The sequence below is a fragment of the Salvelinus sp. IW2-2015 genome, unplaced genomic scaffold (assembly GCF_002910315.2).
Source record: "Salvelinus sp. IW2-2015 unplaced genomic scaffold, ASM291031v2 Un_scaffold778, whole genome shotgun sequence".
Taxonomy (NCBI): Eukaryota; Metazoa; Chordata; class Actinopteri; order Salmoniformes; family Salmonidae; genus Salvelinus; species Salvelinus sp. IW2-2015.
Genome location: NW_019942610.1, coordinates 260,686 through 269,776, shown reverse-complemented (window position 1 = coordinate 269,776; position 9,091 = coordinate 260,686). Strand labels below are relative to the sequence as shown.

Here is a 9,091-nt window from a genome sequence, read left to right as displayed (position 1 = left end):
CTGGTAAAATGAAGTTCCTCACTGTGATTGTTTTCAATTTAAGTGGTCAAAAAGAAACAAATAAGCTTCTTAGCATAACATTTTTTTGCTAGGACTTGTCTGGGAGTGGTCTGAGTAGGGAGGTGAAAACTGAAAACTAGCTGTTATTGGCAGACAGGTTTGTAACTCTCTTTCTTATCGGTCTATTAAGTAATTTACTGCCTGGTGATAGGCAGGCCAAAACTCTATGCCACCAAAACAGGTGGTCTTTTCAAGCAGCTCTTACACCAAAAGGGCATTAACATCATTGTCACAATTTCACAGTATTATCCTATCTTCAGATGTGGAAAAAAATATAAAAACACGGAAACGCACGTTTTTTTGATGGCACTTGGCCTTTAACTTTTGAAGCCATTGCTGAATGTAATGTTAGGATGTGTTTACTTTATAGTAGCTCTTAATGTGTCTGACTAAATAAGATCAGGCTTCAGCACAGTGAGAGGGTTAATACAGTGTGGTAGTGTCTGCTTTTCTCTGCTTTCTGTGTGACTGTGAAAGTGCTCCTGGTGGCGGGAAGAGAAGGAAGCACCATCAGGGCAGTGGAATGTCAGGAATTCTGGGTTAACTAACTGCGGGGCTGTGGACTCACTCACTGTATTACACTGCTGTTGGGTTAACTTACTACATCGCTGTATTACACTGCTGTTGGTTAACTTACTACATCGCTGTATTACACTGCTGTTGGGTTAACTTACTACATCACTGTATTACACTGCTGTTGGGTTAACTTACTACATCGCTGTATTACACTGCTGTTGGTTAACTATTACATCACTGTATTACACTGCCGTTGGTTAACTTACTACATCGCTGTATTACACTGCCGTTGGGTTAACTTACTACACTCGCTGTATTACACTGCTGTTGGGTAACTTACTACATCGCTGTATTACACTGCTGTTGGGTTAAACTTACCTTACTACATCGCTGTATTACACTGCTGTTGGGTTAACTTACTACATCGCTGTATTACACTGCTGTTGGGTTAACTTACTACATCGCTGTATTACTGTACTGGAACGTTCAAGGATTAAACATTACTGTAAAACAAACATACTGTAGCCTTCCTGCTGTAATCGTAATGGAGTTCCCAAAAAGGATTTGAGAGGCCTTTGTCGTGAGTAAATGTGAACATATCTGGATTAAGATCTGTTGTGTTTGTTCAGCTGTTGAAACTGTGGAACACTGCATACAGGTAATAAGCATTGATATGTGCAGTAGTCAATGTCTTTATTTTTCATATTAAGGATAATAGCCACAGAAGAATGTTGTTTGTGATAGATTCAGACTCAGTTCAATTGCAAGCATGTACACGTGCACAGGGTCTCGATATGTATCCATACGAACACACTACTTACAATGTAAGCCCAATACGTTGCTACATTCTAAGTAGTAGTCTATGCTAGTGGCTATAGTGGAACACAGCCAGCCATGAATGGCGAGTCTGGCCTGGTTGTAGTCAGCAGACATAGTAACAGCCCTGATCTGTTTTCAGTGCAGTCCTCTACACTGACACATACTCAAATGAATGAGCCCAGGTCTAATGCATAATGATACTCCAGACAGCCACGTCTGTCTGTCTGTCTGTCTGCTTACACCCACAGCCCATTAACGAGCTACTTTACAGTACACAGTGTACCTATGACTCTCTGGAAGAACATATCTGTACACGCACAGAGAACATGCAGTGAGTAGATGTGTAGATATTTGCCTGTGTGTATGTGTGTGACGGGTGGATATGTGTGTGTGTGTATGTGTGCCTGTGTCGGGTAAGTGTGTGTGTGTTTGTGTGCGCATGTGTGTGCCTGGCGCATGGGTGTGTGTGTTGGTAGAATTACAATGAGTCAGCCAAGGTTACATAGTTTGAATGTGAAATGGAAGGCCCTCTTTTGATGAGAAACATCTAGCTACGTGTTTGTTGGATGTAGAGGATAATGGTAATTACATGTTTGTTGGATGTAGAGGATAATGGTAATTACATGTTTGTTGGATGTAGAGGATAATGGTAAAATACAATGTTGTTGGATGTAGAGGAAATGGTAATTACATGTTTGTTGGATGTAGAGGATAATGGTAATTACATGTTTGTTGGATGTAGAGGATAATGGTAATTACATGTTTGTTGGATGTAGAGGATAATGGTAATTACATGTTTGTTGGATTAGAGGATAATGGTAATTACATGTTTGTTGGATGTAGAGGATAATGGAATTACATGTTTGTTGGATGTAGAGGATAATGGTATTCACATGTTTGTTGGATGTAGAAGGATAATGGTAATTACATGTTTGTTGGATGTAGAGGATAATGGTAATTACATGTTTTTGTTATTGTAATATGTTGGATGTAGAGGATAATGGTAATACATGTTTGTTGGATGAAGGTAATGGTAATTACATTTGGTTGGATGTAGAGGATAATGGTAATTACATGTTTGTTGGATGTAGAGGATAATGGTAATTAACATGTTTGTTGGATGTAGAGGATAATGGTAATACTGTTTGCATGGCAGTAGAGCACTATTTCCACAGAACCTCTGCAGATAAAACAAGCCACAGATGTGTTGTCTACTGTACTGTAGATTCCTCTCATAGTTACTGAAGTATGCATCTGGAAACGAGTGCCACAGAATTAGTTTTGGCTAGCAAACCAGCTAAATGCTAACTGTAATCAAAAGGCCGGAACTTGCATTGGCACTGTTATTTTATTAGTTTGTGTATACTGAAACAATACACTGGAACTGGTATACAGACATTTTATTTTTTAACAAATTTGTTCACAAATATTGTTTTATTATTCGTAATAATAATGAAATTAATTCTAACTAGAAAACCTGCAAGCACCATCAAAGAAAATAACCATAAAATCCAAGAAACTTGAGACTTGAGTGTATCCTACAAATAGACACACCACAATTAGAAAATAGAATTTCAATTGTAACCTTTTTTAAATTAGTAATTTTTTTTATATATAAAAAGCTAGTGCAAGTACAATATTTTACACAAATTACAGAGTATGCACTCATATGATAACAAAACAAAAGAAGAAAGGTTTTCTCTTTTCCCCGATACCAGCTCCTAACTATCTAAAGCCTGTACGCACTTTGTGTGGTTTCATATTTTACTGAGTAAGGTACAAACCATTTTCCCCTCTCCAAAGACCTCCACTTGATACAGGCCAGAATCTTCCGTGTCCACATCATGGACATACAATACCTAGATTTGGCTCAACATACTTTCACATTGTCACTTTCTAACATGGCTCCTGCAATATTCCATATACAATTTACAATATTCTCAAAAAAATACCTTGATTTAAACATATTATCTTTGGGGCCCTGAGTTTCTCATGAATATGTGATCTGACCAGAGTTTTTCCTTTTCAAAGTCACATGGTCAGGGAAAACTCAAACCCCTAGTCATCTTGTCTGACTCTTCCAATATGCAATATGAACATATAGTTCACATATACAGTACCAGTGAAAAGTTTGGACACACCTACTCATTCAAGGGTTTTTCTTTATTTATACTAGATTCTACATTGTAGAATAATAGTTAAGACATGAAAACTATGAAATAACACATATGGAATCATGTAGTAACCAAAAAAGTGCTAAACAAATCAAAATATAGCCACCCTTTGTCTTGATGACAGCTTTGCACACTCTTGGCATAGAAAATAGTAAACATAAAGTAAAACCCTTCAATGAGTAGGTGTCTCCTAACTTTTGACTGGTACTGTAGGTCCAACCATTATTATCACACTGTGGCCAATCTAGTTTCTTCATCTATGCCTTTTTCTGCCCAGTATCAAGTGAGAAGAAACATAAAAATATACTCCACGTCCTCCCCAATGGAGGAATTAATCTCATTACGACAACATCCTCAACACCTGTATACTAGGCCCTGGGACTAGAGCTCTGTCCAACATCCTCAACACCTGTATACTAGGCCCTGGGACTAGAGCTCTGTCCAACATCCTCAACACCTGTATACTAGGCCCTGGGACTAGAGCTNTGTCCAACATCCTCAACACCTGTATACTAGGCCCTGGGACTAGAGCTCTGTCCAACATCCTCAACACCTGTATACTAGGCCCTGGGACTAGAGCTTTGTCCAACATCCTCAACACCTGTATACTAGGCCCTGGGACTAGAGCTCTGTCCAACATCCCCATTAGCACACTATTTAGAATGAAGCAAAGTATTGGGCATGTATCCTTAGTGGTATGCTAGTATTGACATGGGAACAAAGCCTAGCTACTACTGCAATGTCTTAACATACATTAGACCACTCCTTCCATTGGAATGACCTCTGTGGCTTCTTCCTAGCCCAAAGGCCAGCAGATGGAGACATTGAGTCAGTTTCATCTTACCGTCCAAACGCATTGTATACAGCCGGCAATAAATTACTATCCCTCGTTGACCGGTTCGTACTTGAAACATTCTCAATTCAGGCTGCAGAGGCTTCGGTATCCTCTTTAACTTTATTTAATGGCGGGAAAAAGGGGGTAAATATGCATACCATTTTCAACCACAATGCTTGAGTGGCTAAATGCTAATCCTGGATGTTGTGTCGTGTTCAGCCAATCAAGTTGAAACTATCAAAACAGGGTGCTGCATTAGCAGCATTGCATTAGTGGAAACCAAGACTGTTCTCAGGGCAGACCTGGTTGTAGCTAGATGTGTTTGAGTCGAGTCAGGGACAATTTTTCCATTTTAGCTAACCCTAACCCTTTTCCTAACCTTAACTTAATTATCCTAACCTGCCACGTTAATTCTCCTAACCTGCTACATATGTTCTCGTAACCTGCTACGAAAAGTCACTTCTGCTAGTCAAAACCGGCAGACCCGCCCTGAGAACAGCGTTGGTTTCCACTAATGCGATAAAGTGCTGCGTAATGTTAGGGGGGGGGGACTGCTTCCTGCAACCTGATTGGCTGAACGTGATACACAACATCCGGGACTAGTGTTTAGTCACTCTAGTGGTGTAAAATGGTTCGCATATTTCCCCCTTCCACCTAATAAAGTTAAAGAGGAAACCAAAGCCTCTGCAGCCTGAATGGAGAATGTTTTAGGTACGAACCAGTCCACGAGGGATACTAATGTATTGTCGGCTGCATACAATGCGTTTGGACAGTAAGATGAAAATGACTCAATGTCGCCATCTGCCGGCCTTCTTCCTGTATCCTCGTACAATACAATCTGTTTACCTGTTTTGATTCGATCAACAAAATGAACTGGGGGAAAATACACATGAAAAACAACAACAACAGCAAAAAGAACCAGGAGGTTGGAAATGCGTGCATAACAAGTTGTAATGAACACCCATTGTTTTCTCTCCCCCTCAACACCAGTTAAGAGTTGACACTGTCCAACAGGGGAGTAGTAGGGAGTAGTGTGGTGTCATGTCACTGGGCAGACACTAGGGGGAGCTCCTGTTTCTACCGTTCCAGAACTCACCGATACAAACTCACCTCTTTGTTTTTATTTTAGCCCCTTTTATCAAACATTGTCAGTTAGGTTGAGGAGTGGGGAAGTAGGGGCTTTGTATTTTTGTGTGAAATATTATATTACAGAAGTACAATATCTTGTAGAGCATTCATTGGCAGCATTTAAAAAAATCATAGGACATTTATTTGCCCATTTCTTTAAGATATTTCAAGTCTTCTTTTCTTCTTTTCTTAAGAGGTGTGTTCTTACAGATCTCAAATACATACACTGACAGTTTGGATTGCTATAGAGGTCTGTGACAGACATGGGTTGGTGGTGATGGAGTACATCATCTATATAACATGAGTTGGTTGTTGGTTGGTTCTGATTGGCTCCGTCTCTCATCATGTCCAAGTTTGTCTTTGCCTGCCTTGCCAGTCCTTGTGTTGTGTCTCAGCTCTCTGTGTGACTTGCAGCCTGTAATGCGGATACCACTCTCCGCTTACGTCTCCACATATGTCCAGTTTGACCAGCAGCCAAACCAAAGGTCGACGGAGAGAGTCCAACTCCCAGACATGTCTTTAGCCACAAGGCTGTGTGTTCTGACCAGTAGACAACATTTACTGGACCCCAGCTGACAGAAGACCCTTTTCTGGGCTTCAGAGTGTGTAGGGGTCAAAGGTGGGAAGTCAGAGAGCACAGAACAGGCCGTATCTCTGAGTAAGTGAGTGTCTGTCAGCTGGTCGTTATAGATAGAGTGGGATAAAGATAGATGTGCTGAATGATGGGCCTTCACTGCAGGACCAGGACAACCGATGCCTCCTCACTAAACGTCCACACTAAGAGCACATAGCCATCTCCAGCATATAACAGTACAATAAGAATCCTAATCATAATAATCTATATAATAAATTATATTTATATATTTATTATATAAATATAATAACTAATTATAGTAATAACCCATATCGAACAGCCCACCAACATTAAATCGGGGGGGGGGGCATGACGATGGCGACTTAACCATTTTGGTTAATGGGCGTATTGAAGTTTTCTATGCCTGAGTTGGTTATCCAGCGGTACGGACATTTATTGACAAGACGTCAAACAACAGTCAAGTTTCAACAAAGGAATCCTGATTGAATTCTGTTCAGTTTAAACACAAAAAGGTGCCAAAACCATTCTCTTTTTTTTTGCCAAAAAATAAACAAAAATAAAACAACAACATGGCAATAAACAATAAAAACAACAACACATGCCTTTTCTTTTCAAAACGCTGAAGCTCACACCAACATTCATTATATTTGTCATTTGTGCAAGAAGTAAATAAGCAAATAAAAAAAAGACAACAAGGTCAGCTGTGTGTGCTCCTCCAATGAGGAGGCTTGTCACAAAGTCACATGAAACATTCCCCAAACAGACGTCCAATCACGTCTCCTGACAGAGTCGAGTGCTACAAAGGAGACTAAGACAAGGAAAAGGTCCTATTCCGAAAAGGTAGGTAAATAAAGAAAGCAAAAGTATTTTATACAATAGGACCAAACACAAAAAAAGAGGGTGCGTCCATGAGAAAAATACTTCCTGGTTATAATGTGGAACCAGGAAACCCGCCTAGCGTCTTAACTCGTTGGACCCAAGAACGTGCCGGACGCTAGGCGGGATGGAGCCAATAGAGTCTCTCTCTCTCTCTCTCTCTCTCTCTCTCTCTCTCTCTCTCTCTCTCTCTCTCTCTATATATATATATATAGAATGTTATACCTCTGGAAAGGCCTTGGTCTGAGATGAGGGTTTAGACTAGACCGTTCCTCTGGGTTTAGAAAGTGCTGAAACAGTATCAAGTCTACGCCGTTAGTCGGCTACTTTAAATGTGCATCTTTATTGGTTGGTTTTACAAAAGTGGTCCCCACTAATATATTAGGTTATAATAACTCTGTCATCTGTCTTTTCTCTCTGGACCTTATTGAGGGTTAGGGCTAGTGATCTCAAAGTCCATAGGAGAGAACACCACACACACGCACACGCAGGCACACACACACGCACATATACACACGCACACAGAAAATAAACAACATCATTATGAAAGGCTGGTGGGGACAACCTATCTCAAGTTTAAACAAAAAAGTGTACACACATATTTCCACATACCTGTATGTAACTAGCCTTAGGCAAACATGTCTCTCCACACTCTCACACAGCCATTGACATGATGCAGATGAACAACACACAGTAGAAACTGGACAGAGGCCAGGAGTACTAACACAGAGCACAAGTCTTTCTAAGGGAACAGGAATGTCCCCTTACTTCACCAGAGGCTGATAAACATTGTAAATCCACCTGAAAGCCAACAGCCCCAGGGCAGGGAGACTCTCTATGTCAACACTACATACATACCTCTTCCACTGACATCATGGTACTACCATGTCACCTGTCCTTCACCTCTCCCTCACAAAACCACAAACATCCCAAGAATGGCTCTCCAAGGACAAGCACAGTACACCTCTCCCTAGCCAGGCGCATGTCTCTGTCTTTCGATATCACTCATTACTATTTTTCTTCTTCTCTATCTTACATCACTCTCTGACTGAGTTTTCCTGGACTGCAGAATGGAGAATGGTTTTGTGTATCTAGCTTCTTGACAGTCAGACTGTAAATTAACTTCTAGCTGGAGCGGTGACTGACAAAGCATTCCATTTACTGAGGTCAAAGACATACTTCTACATACCGGTAGGCGTGCGTATGCTGCCAGCTTGACACACAGGCAATATGCTCACTCAATTTCCATTCTTATCCACCCACTCTGCACTAAACCTTCCTGAGTTATAGAAATCTGTCTAGTGTGAGGCAAATGAAATTGAAGACAATTTAGGGGCACAGTAAAGGAGTACGGACAAAGACACGTACAGTACATGGTTAACAAACATCAGACAGGGACAATGCTACATACACTTGGCACAACAATGGGAGAGAAAAAAGTATAAACAAAGACAACTATTGCACATACTGTATGATTCCAAGGACAACGGGAATCATTATCCTGATAGATAAGAACTGGGACTACCTGAACTAGAAATAAAAAACACTAAATATAATTAAAATAACAATGTGTAATTGCCACAAGCTCTGCTGTCCCCTCCATCTAAATACTACTTTATTTTAACCTCACACAATTTTAGTACAACTTGGATACAACCTTATAACAAGCCACTATATTGTATTATACATTAGGCTAAATCTCCTGACTGCATTCCCCTTACTTTGAGTCCTGTCCTCTACTACCTACCTGTCATGCCCACTACGCCTCTCACCTCTCCAACTAACCTGACTGCTTTGATTGTAAAGCTGACCTAAGCAGACATTGCAGATCAGGTGAATGTAGATTCCTGTCATGTGTGTGGGTCTGTTGTTGTGTGTGTGTGTGTGTGTGTGTGTGTGTGTGTGTGTGTGGTGTGTTGTGTGTGTGTGTGTGTGTGTGTGTGTGTGTGGTGTGTGTGGTGTGTGTGTGTGTGTGTGTGTGTGTGCGTTGTGCGTGGTGTGGTTTTTTTTGTTTATCCTAAAACAAGAAAAACAAACTGTGGTGAATCTCTGGGTCCCATAACACTCATCTCAACACGCAAGCATCCC

General features: G+C 40.6%; 1 long non-coding RNA gene across 1 annotated transcript; it reads right to left on the bottom strand.

Annotated features, from left to right (window-relative positions):
* Positions 1-729: 729 nt before the first annotated feature.
* Positions 730-1,047, bottom strand: LOC139023997 (uncharacterized). The gene is made up of 2 exons (XR_011475233.1): positions 955-1,047; positions 730-874 (listed from the first exon to the last, which is right to left on the bottom strand). It is a non-coding gene; the product is annotated as an uncharacterized lncRNA (long non-coding RNA).
* Between the last annotated feature and the right edge of the window lie 8,044 nt (positions 1,048-9,091).